We start from the raw sequence: 21591 nt of genomic DNA, 5'->3' as shown, positions 1-21591 counted from the left end.
GAAAATGGTGATGGTGCACTTTTGAACTAAAGCATCTCCAAGGTATTTTAGTTCAAAAGCACACCGCTGTCATATTCTCAGTGATGACGTTCATTTTGCCTCTTATACAGCTGCATGCGTTGCAGTGCCAGGTGCTTTTCAAAGCACCTGGCACTGCGATGCATGCATGTATAAAATGCCTCAAGATGCCACCTACAATGCATTCTGTCTGACTTCAGACTAACATGACTAACTTCCTTTTTGTATAGCTGGACTGTAAAGGATGACAACCCAATGCACATTCCTTCTCCCTTCACTGCTCAATAGAAACACTGATTTGAAAACACCGATCATACTGACACACATTTTGTGTCAGTTGAAGGATCTGTATCTGGTAATTCAGGTATCTGTAACAGGGAGCCAAAGGCTTCTGTTATTTTAAGGGGAGATTGTAGCAAGCCAAGTTTGCTGTGTGGAGCAGACAACTGAGCCAAGGCCACTGGCTAGAAAGCAAGCAGGCCAGAAACAATAGGGATAGGAGCTTCACAGGGAGTGACCAGCCTGGCGCTAGCTGTGCTGCAATACGTGTGTGGCAGGTTTGCCAACAGCTGCCCTGCATGCCAGTTTTCAGAGAGGTTTAAAGTGATTGGTGGGGGCATTTCCCCTCCCCACCAATCAGGTGATGGAAGGCTTGCCAGGGAGATGGGGAAGGGGAAAGGCTTGCCCCACCCCTACCTAAGGGTGAGGTGAAGAAATGGACCAGAGAGGGGACTAACTCTGCCTCTCTCTGATTGGTACATTTTTAATTTGGGGATGGAGCCTCCAAAGAGGATAAAAAGACAGTGTGTCTGGCACACAGGTGGTTTCAATGAGGGACAGTGAAGACAGCTGTGAAGAGCTGGCTGAGCTGACCAGCAGTGTGGAGCGGTTGTCCCAGAAGCACCTGAAAGTCACCTCGTCAAATGGGGAGTGGCAAGCAGCTGTGTCGCCAGCCCTGCCATGAAGAGAGCATGGCAATGGTGCACAGATTGGTGCGTGGAGGGTCCAGGAGTAGACTGAGGACCCGGCACTGCACAAGGCAGCTTGGTTTTCCAAACCCTGCATGAGGCCGGGCAAGTAGTGCATGGATCAGTGCATGGACAGTCCGGGAGTGGGCCGCTCATGGCATGCACATGGCAGCTCATGTCTCCAACCCCTGCACAAAGCAGGGCAAATGGTGTATGGGTCAATACTCAGAGGGTCTTGGAGAGGGCTGAAACCCCAGTGCTGTATGTGGTATCTTGGGTCTCCAGCCCTTGCACAAGGCAGGGCAAATAGTGCACGGATCAGTGCACAGAAGCTCTAAGAGTGTGCTGAGACCCTGGCACTGCACGTGGCAGCTCAGGCCTCTCTCACCCCTGCATAAGGCAGGGCAAGTGGCTTACAGGTTGGTACATGGAGGGTCCCAGTATGAGCCAGAGGTGGCACAGGGCTGCCTGAGTCTCCAACCGTCCTGCACAGGGGCAGAGGCTATGGCCATCATAGATTGCTCCAGGCTGGAAGCAGGCCATTGGTGCATATGATGGTGCACAGGGCATTGAGCAGGCTGACTGGCAAGGAGAACACCTACAAAGTGACTGAGGTCTCTGCAGAGGGAGGAGACACTCCACCAGGGAGATGAGAAAAGCCTCAGTGAGTCCTGGAAGTTGTGAGTTGCCCAAGAAGGGGATTCCCAGATGGGAGGGCCCTCTGTGGCGAACAGCAGGAAATTATCCGAAAGGGAAAAGGGGGTTTAAGGGATTAGGGTCCCGACCAGCAAGGTTATTTAAATAAAGTTAAAGGGTGAGGCTGAGATATTGGGGCATTCTTTTTCCCCTTTCCTCACCTGGGGCATATTTTCCCAAGGCACAAACATTGCATCAGTGCAGCTTGCTGCTTTCTTCACTTTCTGTAGGCTCTGAGCCACGTGCTTTGTAAAACTTGCGTCTCATAGTTTCATAGTTTCATAGTTGGTAGGGTTAGAAGGAACCTAAGCAGATCATCAAGTCCGACCCCCTGTCATGGGCAGGAAAGGATGCTGGGGTCAAACGACCCTGGCTAGATGATTGTCTAGCCTCCTTTTGAAGACCCCCAGGGTAGGGGCAAGCACCACCTCCCTTGGAAGTTGGTTCCAGCTCTTAGCTGCCCTGACCATGAAGTAGTGTCTCCTGATGTCTGGCCTGAATCTACTGTCAGTCAGCTTATGGCCATTATTCCTTGTTACTCCCAGTAGTACTTGGGGGAGCAGGGACTCTCCCATTGCCTGCTGGTCCCCGTTGGCAAGTTTGTACGTGGCACCAGATCCTCTCTCAGCCTTCTTTTGTGGAGGCTGAACAGGTTCACGTCCCATAGCCTCTCCTCATAGGGCCTACCCTGTTGCCCCCGATCATGTGAGTGGCCCTCCTCTGGACCCTCTCGATGCTATCCACATCCCTCCTGAAGTGCGGCGCCCAGACCTGGATGCACTACTTCAACTGAGAACTGACCAGTGTCTTATAGAGGGAGAGGATCACTTCCTTGGACCTGCTCGTGATGCATCTATGGATGCATGACAAGGTGCGAATAGCCTTCCTGACTACATCCCCACATTGGTGGCCCATGCTCATCTTGGAATCAATAGTGACTCCAAGATCCTTCTCTGCCTGTGCGCTGACAAGAAGGGAGTTCCCCAGCCTGTAGGTGTGCTGCTGGTTCTTCCTCCCCAGGTGCAATACCTTGCACTTGTCCATATTGAAACCTATCCTGTTCTCATCTGCCCACCTCTGTAACCTGTCTAGGTCTAATTGTAGCCTGTCCCTCCCTTCTAATGTGCCCACTTCTCCCCACATCTTAGTGTCATCTGTGAACTTGAACAAGGTGCTTTTCACCCCCTCGTCCAAGTCGCTGATGAGGATATTGAATAGTGTAGGCCCGAGGACTGAGCCCTGGGGGACCCCACTGCCCACGTCCCTTCAGGTCAAAAATGACCTGTCCATCACTCATGCTTTTGTAGACCCCGAGCCTCTTGCTTTTGTAGGCTTGCGCCTTATTAGTGTATACAAATGCATAATGTTTGATGAAACCCCTGTTTTGAATACTTAATCACTCCCCTGCCAGTCCTAGTACTATTCCTCTGCTAAAAAATCCCCAGGGTTATCATTAGGGCCCCTCCCATCAGGCCTAGAGGGTGCTGAGTGGAGAGACAGAGCCTGTGGTTCACTCCAGAGAACCCTTAGGGGATTGGCTTAAGAGTGGGTTCAGGGGTACTAGAGTATATTTGCACAGATATGTATATATATAGATGTTGCATATAGTTTCTATATTTTATGTATATATATGTTAATATTATAACCTTTATATATTATTAAATTTGTATATAGTTAATACTTAATGTGTGTCTTGGTTCTGTTCTGTAGGGAAAGGAGGAGAGCCGTGCGCAACTGAGCAGTCACTCCTCCCACAATGCACCTGCACCTGCTAAAATCCCTTCATTTGGAGAGGGGGTACATCACTGAGTACCACCTGGGTTACATGTAGCTAAGGGACAGGACTCCAGGGCTAGGTACAGACAGTCAAAAAGCCCAAGGATGAATCAATTCAGTCTTTGCAGGTTAGTCTAAGATGCATAGATTAAATTGAGAAAGAAGTCAACAGACATTTACCTTTGATTCAGAAAATGCAGTCACATGCCTTAAGTGGCTCAGGTCAGATGCCAGGGGGCACCAGAGCACAGCTCTTTGGCTGTGCATTGACTTCCTCTTCCTACTGCCCCAAAGGTCTCTGAGATTTGCAGTTCAGAATTACAGCAGCAGGACTCTTCAGGGTTGTTCATTGCTTCCTCTTCCTGCTTCCAGGTGTCTCTGGGATTTATTGTCCACAGTCACAGCCAGCAGTTTGAGTGGGGGAAGGGGTGTTTAGCCCCAGACCCCCACCAGGGTTTGCCTGGGTGGGGGTGCAGTCCCCCTCCCCTGGAGACTGGGCTGAATCCCCAGCCAGGTTTGTCCACTGCCTCTTGTCAGCCAGCCCTCACTGGTCTAGCTAGGGAGAACAGGGGGGGGGGGTTAGCCCTGCTCTCCTCAGCAGACAGCACAGCCCCTCTCAGGGATGCCAAGGATGCTTGGATACTGGGGTATTGTGATTTAACTTAAACCAGGAAGGGGTCTGGGACAGAACTTGCATGTTTGACACAAATCAGTTAAGTCTGATACTACATTAAACCAGGTTTATCTTAAACCAGTTTCAGCCAATTTGAAACTGGTTTATGTGCACTGAGCTTCTGTTCTGTTACAGGTTTAAACCAGTTTCTGATAACTTAAACTGGTAACTTCTGTCTCTAGCCCAGGAAGGGAGGATGTAAAAGCTGCAAGCAGCTGGGTTAGGCTGCAGCAGAGGAAGGTAGCCTGGCCATTAAGTCAAAGTGGAAACCCTTGTCTGTGGCTAGGAAGCCACATGACCAGAACAGGTGGCACTTTGGGGCATATAAACCCAGGAAAAGGGGCCAGTCTAGCTCTACATGCTGCAGGGAGGGCAGCTTCTAGGAAGAGTGCCTGTAGAAGACAGATCACCAGGTACTCAAGCTACCTGGCAAATCTGGAAGGAGAGAGCTAAGGGTGACTTATCCCTTGCAGTGAGGCAATGACCCAGAGTGGGGTGAATTTTAGTTGTGAACCAATTTGCTTATGTCCGTGATGTGTTTAATTTTAACCACTGGAGGACCGGGTTGTGGCTATAAGGGAGGATGTATGTCATAGAGGGGTGCCTGGTGGCACACTCCATGATAACAGCCTAGCTTGGAGTCAGGGACCTAGAGGGTTGAGGACTAGAGATAAGCCAAAAGCTGAGAGGGCTGAGGACTGCATAGTGAGCTGGAGCCCAGGACAGGCAGCAGCCAAGTTAGCACCATGGGCCTATAGAAGGGCAGAAGCTGTGAGGGCTAAAGTCTGGGTTGATGGGATAGAGCAAGATATAAGCTGAAGCCAGAGCAGAACAGAACCAAGGGCCCAGGGACAGGCTATGGCTGAGAAGGCCAAGGGCCTCATAGGGCCTGGAGTAATATTAAAGAGGCATGAATGTAGCTATGGGGATGGTTGGAGGCCATGATTATTGTCCCTAAGGTGACTTGTACTCTAAGGCACAGATAGGGCCAGGAGACTAGTATCAGCTGAGCACATGAAACACTAGCCTGCTGAAGTGAGCTAAGGCTCACCGTATGTCCCTTGGGGCTGCCTCTCTCAGTCCTATAATATCCTTCTAGTTCTGGAAACTGAAACTAAAAAGGGAGGGTACCTTGAGTTGGAGTTAGGCAGGAGTAGCTTGGCTATCAAGGGGTGTCATGGCTGTCCTTGATGCCAGGTCTTTCTATAGTATCTCAGTACTTATCCAGACTCACAAGTTTGAGACTCTCTCTAGGCTTGCGTGAAAGATTTGACTTACCTGTAAACAGGTATTTGATCATTAGGTCTAGGGGGTCCTTCAGATATGATGCTAGCCATATCTCTGCCTTTGACATTATTGGCAGCAGAAACTGCTTAGTCAACCATGGTAGTCTAATGTGATGGACCTTTCATCTTTTTTACATTAAACGGACATTACACAAAATCCAAATTCTTGCTCTTTATAAACAAAAAAAGAAATAGATGTTTTTACTATATACCAAATGTTATGCAAACTATCAGTGATTCTGTGTCTCCAAAGGAAAATCGACAGTTTTACTTCCAGTTTGTCATTGTCTTTTTGGAACATTAGACTAGACAATCTATTGATTTATATTGCTGTTTTGTTGTATGTCTTTCATCTGCTATAGTTTTAAGGGGGGATCTAGAGCAAAGATAGCTTACTTTGTTAAATTTTAAAAGTAAAGTCTTTCATATGAATATGAAACTTCATTCATAATTCATAATTAAGGTTGCCTAAATGTGTGTGTGTGTGTGTGTGTGTATGTATAGATAGATTAATTGATGAAAATTTTAAAGCTTGTCCATCTGTGTATCTGTCTGTAACACTCTTGTGGGTGGGGAGAGTGGCTCCAGCCAGTACTGCATCAAGAATGCCTGAAAAGAATGACAGGTGGTATGGGCTGGGAATGGAGCGCTGCCACCCACCACCCCATCATGCCACCACCTCCTGGCAGGGGGAGAGTGGCATGGGGCTGGATGAGGAGCAGGGAGGGGGTGGTATGGGGCTGGATGTGGAGCAGTGGCAGCATGGGGTGGTGCATGGTGGCAGCCACCCCCACATGCAAGCTTCCTCCCACCCCACTCCTGGGAGGCGGTGGTGGCACGGGGTGGTCGGTGGTGATGCTCTGTCCCCACCCAATTCCCCCCCCCCCCCCCCCATTATTCTTGATATGCAATTTGCTAGTGTGGTTACTAAAAATCAAGGAAATTACCAGTTAAACAATGTTGCTGTCCGTATCAGATCAACCCCATAGATCAGTGTAGGAGATGGGAAACATGGTAGAGTTATGGTGTATTGGGAGATGTGAGGCAGTGGTTGATGGTACACTGTGAAGGGACACAGAGAAACAATAGCCTGCAGGGTGAGAAAGGGTGAGAACAAGAAGCAAGTGTAAAAGGGGTACTAAAAAATGGGAAACTTCAGAAGAGTTTGCCCATTGGAGTTTAGAAGGAAAATGAAAGCTGGAGGAAGAGGATAAAAAAGAGGCTGTTATTGTGCAGGGTCCAGGAATGCTGCACATAACTTCCACTAAACAGGCAGATTTCCTGCAGCCAAGCTGATCTGGAGCTGGAAGATTAGCTCTAGGTGCCAAGAGCATGCCAGAATCTAGGGTGGGATCATTGTGTCAGCTCCCATTCTTTGCTGCCACCACTTGACAAAACGGGGGCTAATTTACATTCCAAAATATTTTTGTAAGACTTCTCTAAAAACATTTCTTGGCTCACCATCCAAAAATACTATTGCTTTAGATACTGTGAGATTAGATAATGTTTTGGGGGAGGCTTCAGGGAGGGACAGAAATTTTTGGTATTTAAATAGCCCAGCCCTCATGAAAGGGACCTTTATTAAACCTTTTAACTAAAAGGTTTACTCGGTTTTCTTAATAGTTTCATTGATGATACTAATTGCTCCAGATTTGGGATCCTGATTCTATCCTTAAATTTCAAAAGACTGTTATCTCTATCACACTTATCTGGAAAGTGTATTAAAAATGGCTGGTAAGCTGTTACCAGCCGAATAGAGGGTAAACTGTTTAATCTCATCTGACTCTGAGCCAAAACCAAGATGACCATGACCTCAATCATTAAGCTCCTGTATGTTGATGATGCTTTAGTGCGTGCTTGCTTGGAAGTAGGCCTTCAGGCAATCGTTAGTGTCTTTACAAAGACATACAAGAAAATGGAACTGACACTTAACATTCAGAAAGCTAACATCCATCAACAAGCTCTTAATGAGCTCTAGTAATTCAGATTTATGGTGAAGCTCTGGAAGACACTGAGTAGTTCCTGTACTTCAGAAGCCATCTCTTCCAGAAGGCTGACGTCAAGAAAGAAATCCAACATCAACTTAAAAGTACAAATGTAGCCTTTAGATGGTTGAGAAAGTGCGTGTTCAAAGATTGTGACATCAGATCCGAATCTAAGCTCATGGTTTATCAAGCAGTCATGATCCTCATCTTACTGAATAAAAGAATCCAGAGCCCCTCACCCCACATGGAAACACATGATGAATTGTAACAGAGTCGATCCCAGATTGACCTCATTAGCCATCTTTGGACCCACCAATAAAGCAATCATTGAAGACAATCATCCTTGACTCCAAGAGATTGCTAATATATATATAAGACATATTATATATATATATATTGCTGTCCTGTGGGGCCAGGTCAACTCTCAGGATCTCAATATTGCACTGTTAGATGGGAGGGTGTGACACAATTACACATACACACATACACACACAAATCAATTAGGTACACACACGCACTCTAGGTGCATACACCCCCACCAGGCATGCACACACACTACCAACTAAGGCACATACACATCCAAAATTACCAGCCTAGGCACACACATACCTATCACCAATTCAAGCACCTATATACTAGTGTAACCCAGGTGGCGGTCCAATAGTTGCCACCCCTGCCCAATATCAGGGATGGTGTGGTGAGAATAGGGCAGGGCTTCTGGCCAGCACCAATTTACTTTCCCCACAGAGCAGCCCGTGGTCCCAAGAAGGTCTAACACTTAACTGATTTAACTATTTACACTTTATTTACAAAACAAGAATAATAGGAAAGGTTATTTACAAGTGAACTTAAATGGCAAAACAAACCAGAAGGCATTAGTCAAGAGCCATAGGTAGGGTAACTGGCAGCTTTCAGCCACTGCTGAGATGCTACCACAAGGAAACAAGGTGCTCACTCCCAGCAGCTCCAACAGGGTTCCCAATAAGCAACAGATTGCAACAGGTTAAACTCTTCTGGTCTGCAGCAATCAAATTGTATCAAACCCCAACCCCCCAAAAAGGCTGAAGGGTGACCCTCCATGGCAACCTAAAAGGCAAGCAACAAGCATCAGAGTAGGCTCCTGCAAAAATCAGCATGACCCAAGCACAAAGCTCAGGGACTCTATCCAATGACAATCAGCTGCAGAATAAGGGACAGGACAGAGTCCCCTCTGGGGCACTCAGTGGCAGAGGGTCAGCCGCACAGGCAGCTCCCAGGGGTTGCTGCTCTAAACCCTTGTGCCAGATGACTGGCCAGACACCCCACACACCTCGCAGCTCACAAATCCCGCCCTGAGCGCTGGCCTGCAACCAGAGCTCCCAGGGACCCCTGTCCTGGCACTCTGCTGCTCCTCAGGATCCCGATGCCTTGCCTGCTGCTGTCCCACTTCCCCAGTAAGGGGGAAGGAAAGGGGTTTTCTCAATTCACCAGCCCAGCTCCCTGCTCCGGATCAGGATGCTGCCTGTGCTCCTGGCCACTGCTTCTCCACAATGGAGTGGGAGGCCAACTGCCACCCCTAGCCTCTGGGATGCCCAGCATGTCCAGCACATTGCGATGGGGCCTTGGGACACCAGCTCTCTGCCCCAAGCCCTGACCACTGCTCCCTCTGTGCTGCAGGGCTGGAGGCATGGCCAACTGCCACTGCCTTCTTCTCCCAGGGCCTTTGAGGCTCTTCAGAGGGATCTCTCTGCTCCCTCTGCTGGGTCAGCTCACCCCAGCTCTTCTTAGGCCTCCTGCATTGTTCCCTGGAGTCACTGTCACCACACCAGTTCAGCTGCTGCTTTCATCCCTTCCGGCAGTCCCTCCCTGGCTTGCAAACCGGCCAACCAGGGCTCAGGGCAGCTGCCCTGCCAACTCCAGCCATCCCCCTTCCATGTGAATGAGGGGATTGAAAACCCCTTCTTTCAATTGGCTTCTCCTTTTCTATAGTGCAGGGCTCCCCTGCTCTACCCTTGGGGTCGCTCAGAGTTCAATGGCACTGTTTCTAGCCCAGGGTAAGTATCTCAAGCCAATCTGGTGAGCCCACATTGGCAGTCTGTTACACTATACACACCAAAAGTTAGACAAAAATCAATTGTCAATACTTGCACACCCAATACACATACACAATGACATATATGTATATTCACCAGTTCACACACAAACCACCCACCTACACATACACACAGGTGAGTTCCTAACTTGGGTGTTGTGGGATGTATGTGTGTGCTTAGGGTACTTGAGATACCTGGGGTGCTTGGTGACTATGGGAGGGGGGATCAAGGGTCAAAGATCTCCAGAAGGAGGGAGATGGATGGGGGTTAAAATGAGACAGTGAAAGTGCCAGGAGTAAAAGGTGCTGGGGCCAGGATTAGAACCAGCAGACTGGAGGGGAAGCTGGGGTTACTTAAGGTCAAGTGGCCCCAGGGTTACTCAAGGTCACTGGTGCAAGGGAAAAGCCTGGTGGCAAGGAGGAGACAGCCAGGAAAGAGAGAGAGGCTGGGAGCTTGGGGCAGGAGACTGAGGCAGACAGCTGGGAGATCAGGGGGCAGATAAGTGGTGGCAAGGGGGAAACAGTCAGGAAACAGACAAAAACTCAACTCCGGGTTTCAAAATAGCAGGTTTATTAAATAGACAACACACTACACAGCCCCATGAAGTTATTGGTACACACACACGCAAGCACTCACAATGGCAGCAGGAGAAAGATTCAGTAGAAGTTTTGGAGTCCAGGTAGGGAAGAGAAACAGAGTCAAAGTCCTTTGTTGAAGAGAGGGTGGAGGTGACAGCTACCTAACAAGGCCAGTCATGATCTTTGTCCAGCAGGTGTTATCTGGGGGGGGGAGCTTGCTGTCAGGGCCTCTGGGTTGATAGGCAGCATGACGTGGAGTAGGTCTGGTCCAGGTGAAGATGGTATCCTCACTAGGTCTGTCTTCACCACCCCCTTTTATAGGGGCAGACCTTCTGTGACTCCAGTGGCAGTGGGCCTGCCCAGGCAAGGGCCAGCCCCTGGTGCACTGAGCATGTGCATTCCAGGTCAGGACATGAAGTTTCAGGTGTCTGTGATGGTGTTATAGGTGGGATCTGGAGCAGTCTTTGTCTTTCAAATCTTGAGCCAGGGAGGGTCAATGCAGGGCGATGGTTGGGTCGTGGAGTTGATAGTTCGGTCATTCAGAGGGAGCTTTTTTTAGACCTACTGCCATTGTCTCTCAAGTACCCTCATTCATCCCCATTCATTCAGGAACCAAGTTACATAGGAGGGGTAGGTATGAGTCACACAGTTACAACAGAGTTACAATAGGGTATGCCCAGGCAGGGGACACAAGATGGGGACTTGACAGACAAAATGGAAACTTGACATAACTTATGCTAACTTACATTTGTAGACCTAAATAATATAGTATCAGTAAAACAGTAATATAGAACAGTAAAAATAAATATAAACATAATAATTATACAATATAAAACAGTGGATTATCCACAACAGGGCACGTATTTGAAAAGGAGAAAAACCCCCCAAAACAAATACAACTTGCTACCAAAATGAAATGCTGAAGCTTAACCTGTATCTTAGCTCACTTATACTTATCTATAGGGATATCTATAAGGAACAGAGACGGAGAGAAAAAGTCAGAAATGGTTAGGGGAAGGGGAGGGAATGTATTTTTAAACAAAAAAAAAGAACAACTGGGGGTTTTGCTATGCTATAGATATAGGTAGATCTATATCTATATATACCACCTCTGAATAATACAATAAAGGATTGACTGATTTCTATGCTCTTAAGCAAAGAAAATCAAATAGAAAGCATACAAAACACCAACTGCCGCTGAACTGTATGCCTTTTGAGAAAAGTAAGGTTTCCTTTATATATAAAGTGAGATTTCTTATGTATGAAGGAAACTTTACTTTTCTGAAAAGGTATACAGTTCAGTGACAGTTGATGCTTCGTATGCTTTCTATTTGATTTCCTTCTCTAAAGACCATGGAATTCAGTCAGTTCCTTATATTATTCAGAGGTGGTATCATCATAGTGTTGTATTGTAATTCTTTTGAATATATTTATGTTATATAAGTACATAAAAGAAAATGATAAAGTTAAGTCAGCTGCAATTGCTTATTGAACTAACTGAGTAACATTACTCAATTTTCACTAGCTGAGTAACATTAATGAAAACCTACTGAGCTTCTAAATGTTTATAGGAACTGTGAAAATGTAAAGTATGTTTTGTAATTATAATGTAGCATATTACCTATTAATCACTGGATAATATGAGAGTGCTAAAACGTCTTTTTGTTCTTAAGACAGCATTATCATTATTACTATTTATCATTTGTACTTCCATTTCCACCTAGATTCACTGGCTAGAATAAAAGAGCTATTTTAAGAGATAGTAACAACATGGATAAAATAGAATTCGTATCTACAGAACTTTCATTTTAACTAAGACAAGATCAAGTGCAACAAACACAGGAAGAATCAGGGAAAGGAAGGAGGAAGAAATGATCCTTCTTCCATTGTAGTGGTTCTTATACCTGTTTAAAACTGAGCATGTCTCACAAACCACCTTTCCCTGATGCATGCCTCCAGCATGTTTCTATTTCATCTCTTTATGCAAAAAGTTAATTCCTGGAAAACTCTTACTGTATATTTATATTTATGTAATGCAGTTTGGCAGCTAGAAACAGAAGAGCATCCAGTATTACTGATCAGCTGCTTATGAAACACTTGTAAGGAGGGGGTTACCAAGAAGCAAGAAACTTTGGTTTTGTTCCTGGTTTAATCTCTTGGGCCTTTGTACATGACACAAAATTGGACTTTAAGGTGGCTTAAATGCCCATTTGCACTGCTTTAATGGTGTTGCTGTTTGCACGCTCGGCAGTGTATTCCACTTAAAATGACTTTGGTATGTAACAAAATAAAATGCCTCCAAGGTGTTTTAGTTTGCTACCTGCTACCTAACAAAGTGCAACAGTGCACAGGGTGCTGGAAACCAACATGCTCAGGCATGGCAGGATGCACCTCAGGCTGAGACCCAGCGGCAGCCCATGCAGGCAGGCTTCACTGAAAAAAAACCAAACCTGGTGAGTCTGATTTTTTTTTCTCCCCAGAGCCTGCCTGCCAGAGCTGTGTGGGGGCCCGGTGCTTTCCTCTGCTGCTGCAGGGGAGCCAGTGCTTCCCTCCATGGCTGCGGCACTCCCAGAGACTGCCCGGGGAGGGTGCCCACCAGCAGCTCGCCCCTCCCTGCCCCCTGCCACTGAAGAGGCAGGTAAGGATTGGGCCCCCACCCTTGTGTACATGCCACAGGGGTTTAGTTTGGCTTAACTGTCCCTAAATTGAAGCAGTGTTTAATAAAACCTACTGTGTCAATTTAGGGACAACTAAACCAAATTAAACCCCTGTGGCATGTATAAGCACAGCTTGACTTTGGTAAAGATTTTAATCCTGTGGTGCCTTAGCTACCTGACAAATATTACATTTATGGTGAGATTAACATCGTTTTTGGTATAATTAAAGTGTTCATCATGCCATAAATTGGAGCATGCCAAACATTCAACCAAATTATGGCAAAATAAAATGGCAAAACATATGCAGAACATCTTTGTGATTGATTTGTATGGCACCTTAAACTGAATGTGTCACATATATTCTAGACCGAGGGCTTGTTGGCAATTCAACAGTAGCTTCAGGCAATCTCAGGTCTGGGTTTGAGACCTGGAGCTGCCTTGGTCCCATTGCTGATATTCAGCTAATTGTTGGCATCAGACCTGGCACAACTGGGCTCAGGATTGCCTTTGGCAATGCCAACATTAGTTGATCATTGGTGTCATTCACTGTGCAACACTGGGGTCTGGGAAAAAGTTGCCCTCCTCCCTAATCCATAGGATTGGGCTGGGGGCAGCCCCAAGACAAGGTTTGGCCCCAGCAGCCATGTGATTCAGATCTGAGGAAGGTTATGCCGCATCCCAGAAGTCCCATGTCCTGTCACATATTACTGTATTTCTGGGATGGGGCATAAAATTCCTCAGGTCCTAGTCATGTCATTATATTAACAGCTGCCAGGTCGCCATTAATTTCACCATAAACTAAGTGGTGGAAATAATATATTTTACCTGCTCTTGTGATTGTGATAACTAATGACTAATATTTGCCAGTTATTTTGAGATGCCTGGTTAAAAGACACTCTGTAGGTACACCTATAGATGTGCCTTACTGAAAAGTAGATTAATTAGCTCTGTAGTAAAGCATCACCTTCTACATGTGTACCAGTGTTAGGTACATTAAACTAATTAACTCTAGTGTAGGATAGTACTATGCTATGTCAGAGTACTTTACTGTGCCAAAATGCAATGTAGACAATGACCAGGGGTGTCAGTTGTGCCCAGTCAGCCCAGCCAGCCAGGGCCTGCTGTGCCCCAGCCCAAATTGCTGCTGTCCCACGTGCACACACAGATGTCATAGATGTCAACCCAAGAGCAGTTGACTCCGGCTTGATCCACTCGGGAGTTTAGTGGATCACACTAATTGCATGTGTAGATGCACCCTGTAAGGGCAAACTTGGCAGGAATCATCCTGCCAAGATGTGGTGTTAACATCTTCCCACTCTTCCCCTCCCCCCTGCACTAATTTTCCAGCATATATCTACACTGTTCTGACAGAGTTGCATTAGTCTGGAATTCATATTTGACTATAATGTTTTTCCTTCTGAGAACTAAAGAGGAACATTTTTTTTTCTTTTTATACAGACACTGTGAAGAAGAGTAAAGAGTTCCAGGGCAAATGGAAGAAAAATCCTGTACCTGGCTTCTCCCTTATTTCTCTTTTGGATGGGGATAGAAAAACACAAAGACAAACAGAGCTGCAGAGGGAGGGGTTGTGATGAGATGTATAATTTTCAGTGAGTGGCTGACAAGAATGTTAGGTATAAGCAATATTTCCTCAAGAAAATGAAATCTCCTTGTTTTAGATCAAGACTCAACCTTTCACAGAATTTCTCAGGCTGTTACAACAGTTTAAAAATATTAAGACTTTGGGCCATGCCATAGCTTTGATAGTAAATATTTCACCATTCCACTGACACATGTCTGGCAGTCAGAAATTATATTAATAATGACTGCATGTACCAGAAAATGAATAAATGAGGAACAGAAAGCTCCCAAGGTAAGTTGCAAAGACAGAAAGTTCTGAGACCAGAGAGGTAAAATGAGTCAACTCACTTAATTTCAAGCATCAGGCAAGCCGGCAACAGAACCCGTGTCTCTTGTGTCCTTATCTAGTGGTGTTCTAATCCTTTATGTTACAATGCTTCCCAGAAATAGTATAAAATTCAAAAATACAATTCCTATGGTTACATTAACACTGCCACCTTTCTTACATGCATCCTGAGTAGATCTCTGATAAGGGCTACGTGATGTATTCTTCAGCATTTCTATTTGATATGTTCACAGCTCCTCTTTGCAGTTTAATAGTTTTACTATCACTGAAAGGAGCTCCCTGTTAGGGAATACTCAGTGAGCTCTATCTATCTGCTTGTAGCATTTCTCATTAAGAGTTAATTTTGTAGTGGAATTAAATTATAAACCACGTCTAAACAAATCAACATCAAACTATAACCAGGTGCAACTTGCTTTCAGCAGAAGCACAGTTTCAACCCAGGACTGTTTTTTTTTTTTTTTTTTCTCTCTGTGTAGCATTTAATTCCAAAGGAACTAGTGTGATTGCTTTCTAGATTCATTTTGAAAATCATTCAGCTTGTGAAATAAACAGACATATAAGCTTAGTGATTTACTTGGAAGGATGACATTTAAATTGCTATTGATCTGCAGAAAGTTGAGCCTGCATGAAAGGGGAAGGGGAAGGAAAAGTTGTGCACTAAAGGTGGACACACAAGTTTAGATATATAACAAAACTTCTTGGAAAAATCTCTTCGGTGTGTCAGAATTCATAATCTTTTCTTTATTTATTTCAAAGAGGCATTGCTGCTAAAGGACATTTTAGACTGCTGCTTAATTAAAAGTTAAGGGAAAGAAAGAACATTTATCATGGGTCTAAAAGTTAATTTAGAAATACTGCTGTATTATATTAACAATACAAGATATCAATTAAGAATATATTTTTAAAATCAATCTTAATCTTAAGAAGTCTAGAGTATGTGTAGTTTCCCAGGCAGTCTAGTAGCCCAATTGGTAACACTTTGCACTATACTGAGAGATAGCTGGGTTTGATTCTTGTTCTGAAGATTTACTGCGTTAGACAACAGGTGGTAAGATTACTCTGGATGCACTGGGCTAGCATCATGTTTACAAGAGGCAATGCCATGTACTGTTCAAGAGTAATATATTCAGACACTTAAAGAGTGCCTCTCAAAGTACCCTTATCTTGGAAGCTCTCCAGTATTCGGGCAGTGACCTTGGTGTATTCTGTTCAACAAGAATTGAAATTCTTTATACAATGTAATGTTCTCCCCTTGGATTCAGTGATCATGCAGGTATAGTGTATGATTATTTAGCATCCACTATGATTAACTGCAATTTTTAAAAGTGCTTTTGACTGCTAAACTTCTTCTGTGATTTTTACCATCCCTACCACAGTAGGAGCTGAATACCTCCCCAAGAATTTTGGAATATAAAAATTAAATATAAAACATATGCAAATATAAAAATATTTTTTAATTCTCAACCTACAGGAATCACAGTTATGGTGAAGTAAGGTTGGAAGGTACCTCATCTAGTCCAATCCCTTGCTCAAGGCAACAGGACGGAGAAAAAAAAAAAACTTTGTTTCTGGTGCAATATGGTCACCGGCAAAGTTCATAAGTATGGGAAAAAACAAAACACCTCTACTCTGCAGTTCAGCCTCGGAACCTCGAGCACTAACTCCTTACACCTGAACTGGAGAGTCATAGCTTCCCTTTCTGTCATTCTGTTCTGTCCATGAACTTATCCCAGTTCCTTAATCTTCCTTTATAACCAGGCCATCTGTGGAGCTCTTCTTCATTCTCTTGCTGCTGAGCGTGATTGTGTCAGATCGTGCCCCTCCACCCCAGCAATGTCCCCTGGTGTGCCTGCCGCCCTAGCTCAAGTCCTGCATGTACAAGATTGATTCGTTCATTGAATGTTTATGAATGTTAGTGTATATGTGTTGCATGTGTATTTCAGAATTGGGAGGCCTGTGAATACTTTTCTCTTTTCTGCATTGTGATACTTGCTTCTTCCTTTGGCACCTCTCACTTTCTTATTGCACTCCTCCTTCCTCGCGTTGTTAGCTTCTCTTACTCAGGGGTGCTCAACCCCAGCCCACAGAGCTGTGATCTAGCCCCTGGAGCTCTCTAAAGGTCCAGAAATTTGGTGGTGGGGGGGAGCGGGGAGTGGGATCACTAGCAATTAAGACTGCCACCGTTCCCCCACTGTCATATTTTCAAGCTCCATGGGCTTGAGCATGGTATCCAACAGCACACAAGAACCAGGGGCTGGGCTGGTATGCCCAATTTGATGCAGGCCCAGGGCCATTGCCACAATATGGTATGCCTGGGGCCTGATCCAGAGTACACCACCTTGGGCCCCAGCCCCTTGCCTACCCAGTTGGGCTACAGATTGGATCTAGTCCACAGACTCACCAAGTCCTACTCATCCAGCTCATGGGGCTAAAAGTTTGGGCACCACTTCTCTAACTCAATTGCTTTTGCCCTTCTTACTATTAACTTTTTTCTTTTCCATGCATTGCACTATAGTTCTGCTAATACACCATGCAGATATATGTTCTGACTTTTACCCTCCTTCTCTGGAAACACCTGACTATAAATGAGTAATGGATAATGGACTAGAATAATTTATATGATTAAGTTATAGGTTGAGCAATTTCAAGTCCCACTGTTTCCATTTGATGTTTTGAGAGGCCAGCAATTGTGAAAATAAGACCCAAAATGTATAAATCATTAGAACTCTATAGGCTTTTAAACATACAAATACAGAAAACCCATCCAATCAGTAGCTTCTTATGTCAAAATGTTGACCCCATTGTTGCATGACAGTAAAATGTCACATTTCCCTGAAACACAAGGGGAGAAATGGAGAAGGGAATCAAGATGTGCAAGTCTTTTCTGCTTTCAATATACCTGAATTGAGTTAAATGGGACAGGAGTATCCTTTTGTACCTGTGTTTACAATGCCAAGCAAGAGGACCTTGACTGGACATTCTAGGCAGCTTTGCAATAGTCCAATAAAAAGATTTCATTCCCCTCAAATCCTTGCCTCTCACAACATACACATAGAGGTTGTGACAGTAAAATGCTCAGCTCATTCGTTTCCTTTCATTTTGTAATGCACGAGTTTAAAATGTTGTATATTTTGGAGACACTTTGCACTTATCTTTCATTTAGACATAGTAGAATCCTAGTGCAATTTGCCTGGATGGCATTACTAAAAAATGTCCGAAGCGTTACCTAATTTACTTTGATGGAAACAGAAGTTAAAATGCTAGGAAAATGTGAGAATGAAAAGTTAAACTGAAATGACCTTGTTTTAGTGGGATTCTGGAATGTGAGGATGGTAGAATATGAGATATTAATCAGAGAGAGAGAAGCTGTTATACTATTGCAAAGATACATTGATGTACTGTACAAATGAATGGTGATGAGATTTTTATTACCCACACATTTCTTTTATATCTTAAGTGGGATGAGGCAATTGACTAACTAATGAGATCTTAATGGGAGTAGTGGTCAAATGTAGAGGAGTGTAACTGTGTCTTGATTTAGTCCAAGTGTGCCTGTTCAGAAATACAAAGTCACTGTGGACTTTCCTTTTAACATTACAGAACTAGAGTTGACATCCTACATTTGTATATCAGTCTGAGATAGGAACCAAGGAGCAATGTGGGAAATAATTTCAAATAGAAGCATTACTGGCAAATATGATACAGTAGATGCTTTCTTCATTTGGCTATTTATTTTTAGTCTGGCTGTCTTTACCAGTTGCCACTGGTCTCTGATTTCTCTTCATTTTACTTCCCAATTAAATAATTTTTCTATTGCAAAACCATTTTGTTTCCTATTATCCACTAGCCTCTTCTGATAATTGCTTATTACTCCATCTTCCCTGGTCATGATTGGGCATCTCCATGATGGCTTTCGGTGTTTTTTACTTGCGTTTTCTTCAGCCTGGTTTCTTATCTCAGATGAGATAGTTCAGCAATGGTTAAAAAATCTTACAGTAGTAATTTTATTTGTATTTTAAAGTGCAAATCCTAATATCTACTATCCTATTTTCATTAATTAGCTGAATTGGTGCATCATTTTAAGATGTTATGAGGCACAGTGAAAGTGAATATCAGGGAAAAAAAGCTCCTTTAAAAAAGAGAAAGAAACTCTTGCAGGGTATCTAAATTAATTACTAGAATATTACAAACTCATGTTCCAAGTCTTAATTAAAATCATTAGTTGAAGGCATTATGGGCAGAAAGGCAAAAAATACTGAGTGCTGATTTCTAATAAGCATAATTAATTACATGAAATAATTATAGAGGGCTATAGCTTATATTCAGAAAAGGGCATGGACAACAAAAGTGGTATATTGGGATAATACCTAAATACTGAAATCTAAAGGCATGTCCACACATGCCGGCATGTGAGCTTGTAGCAGCTCAAATAAGAGCAATACAAATTTGTGCTGGGGATTTTTGCCTCAGCGCATGTGCCTGGACACGTACTTTGGTGTGGGGCACCAGTGGTCTGGTACTGGGTGGGGGCTGCTGCCTGGCTGTGACCTGCTGCGTCCTGCAACAGCATCTGCCCCCTTGGACTTGTGGCTCCATGCCTGCTAGACCTGGATGGGGTGCCCCCTCTCTGTCATCTGGGCAGCTATTGCCCAGAAGATGTGCTTGTTGTGGTGGCCTGCTTTGTACTGTCAAAGCGTGTCCTCTAGGCCCCAAATGGCCAAGAGGTCAGCCACATCATTTGCCCTCCAGCTGGGTCCCCAGTGCTGGTCCCAGACCGGCTCTTCTGCCCAGGTCTCACCACTTGTCTCACTAGCAGAGATCCTGTTCACAGGAACCGCAGGCATGACATGTGGTCCCTGTGAGTGGCACTGGGCCCTGGGTGAGAGCCCAAGCGGTTCAAGGCTGCAGAAAGGTGCATGGCCCCATGCCATATCACATCAAGCCAGGCCAGACCTGCAACAAGCAGCACAGGAGGCGCCGGCTCTGAGGCGGCCGGGGCCACACCGCACTGTCGGGGCTCTGGCTACAGTGAGCCCTGAGTGCTCCATGGCTGCTGTTGCTGTGGGGAGGGGGCTGTGGGCCCTGCAAGGGACTCATACCCCCTGACCAGCCCCCCCCCCCCAACAGCCCCCACACATCCACAGCCCCCGCCCCAACAATCCCCACCACTGCCAGTCCCTACTTACCAGGGACAACGTCTGGGTCACACCACCTTGCTCCACTCCTGCTTGCCCTGCAAGCAAATTCAATGTGTTAGGGCAGCAGGGGGCACCATAGATACATTCTGGACAGATGCCAGAGTATCTCTGGAGGTCTGAGCTTTGGCTTGCCTGTGCTGCTTTTGTCCGGGGTGCTTTTATTTGATACCTGGAAATCCCGGTATCAAATTTTGAGCCCTTGCTGCAAATATGCAGCGCAGGGAACATTTTTTTCATTGGATCACTGTTCCATTTCAATTCAGCCAAATCTGTTCGATGCTGTTTCAGTGATTCGGCCATAGGCTATAATGAGGAATCACTAAAATGCCTGTAACATTATCATTTCTTGCCTGATTTGGATGAAAATTGCAAGGATGGTACCCCTTCTGAGGGCATGAAGGAACCAAGTTTCAAGGAGATAGGTGCAGGGGTTTTTTTGTGAAACTGCACCTCAAACTGTTTAAAGCAAAACTCATGTCACGTGTGTGTGTGTCTTAAGGCAGAGTGTGATGAAAACAGCAGGCATGGTAGCCCCTTCTGAGGCCATGAAGCCTGCCAGGTTTCAAGGAGATAGGTGTAGGGGTTTCTGTGAAACTGCACCTCAAACTGTTCAAAGCAAAATTCATAACATGTGATTTGTGTGTGTGTTAAGGTGCAGCGGGATCAAACCAGCAGGGGTGGTAACCTGTAACAGGGGGCCTTCCCCATGTTGGTTAGATTTCTGTCTGCCCACCTCTTTCTGGGCCAACCACCTGCCCCTCTTTTCCTGCCATGCCTTGATGAAAAACTGATTCAGATGTTTCCTAGGTGGGAGGCTGCCCATTTAGGTGTCTTGGGGTGACATCCATTCCACAGCTCTGTACCTCCCTTAACACTGTAGCTCATGCCTTGGATGTTGCATCTTTTACCCCCTCCAGTTGTGGTCCCCTCTCCGGGACTTTTGGCTCCCCCTTAGGCCCTGGCCCCACCTTCAGGCCAGTCAGAATCCCAAGCCTCTTTCTCTGGGCATGATCTCCATCCTGGATGCTCCAAGTGTCTGAGGTGAAGTGCAAGGCTACTTGTGGACCTGTCTTGCACAGCTCCTTCCTCAAGTACTCCCTGTGTGCCTCATACAGGGAGGGCACCACCATCCTGCTAAAGCTGGTGTGTGCCAGCACTTGGTAGGATGGGGAGATGACCACCATGAGCCACCTGAACCTTGGCCGCTTAACTAAGAAGAAGGGCTGGCCATCCAGAGCAAGCATCTCCCCAGTGCTCTGGGTGACCTTACTCGCCTTGGGAACGTGCCCCCACTTTTCCTCAGCCTTTCCCCCACAGGTCCAGGGTAGCCTGCCTCTGCTTTTGGGCAATGGAGGCTTTGGAGAGAGAGGGGGACTTCCCTTTGGGCATGCTCCCACTGGTGCCAGGCTGAGGAAGAGCAAGAGCAAAAGCAAGGGGGTAGTGCCTCCTGATATGCATCAGCATCTCTGTGGTGCTGAAGTGTTTTTTGTCCTTGCTCCAGCTGGTCTTGGATCAGCAGTGAAGGCAGATAGCATATGTGGGATAATTTGCCACCTCAAAATGATCCCACACTACACTGCCCCCTAGCTTCTGGAGTGTGGGTGGGGATCCTGTCTTATCCCCCTCCTCAGCAGGCTGAGGTACAACAATCGGGGAAGCTGAGACACCTGCCCCCACAACCTCCTCTGCAGTGCCTTCTGGAAAAGGAGACCTGGCTCTAGGGGAACTTTTAGAGGTGTGGAGCACAAATTCAGATT

This window comes from Alligator mississippiensis, chromosome 1 (genome assembly GCF_030867095.1).
Source record: "Alligator mississippiensis isolate rAllMis1 chromosome 1, rAllMis1, whole genome shotgun sequence".
NCBI classification, from domain to species: domain Eukaryota; kingdom Metazoa; phylum Chordata; order Crocodylia; family Alligatoridae; genus Alligator; species Alligator mississippiensis.
Note: the sequence above shows the minus strand (reverse complement) of the source record.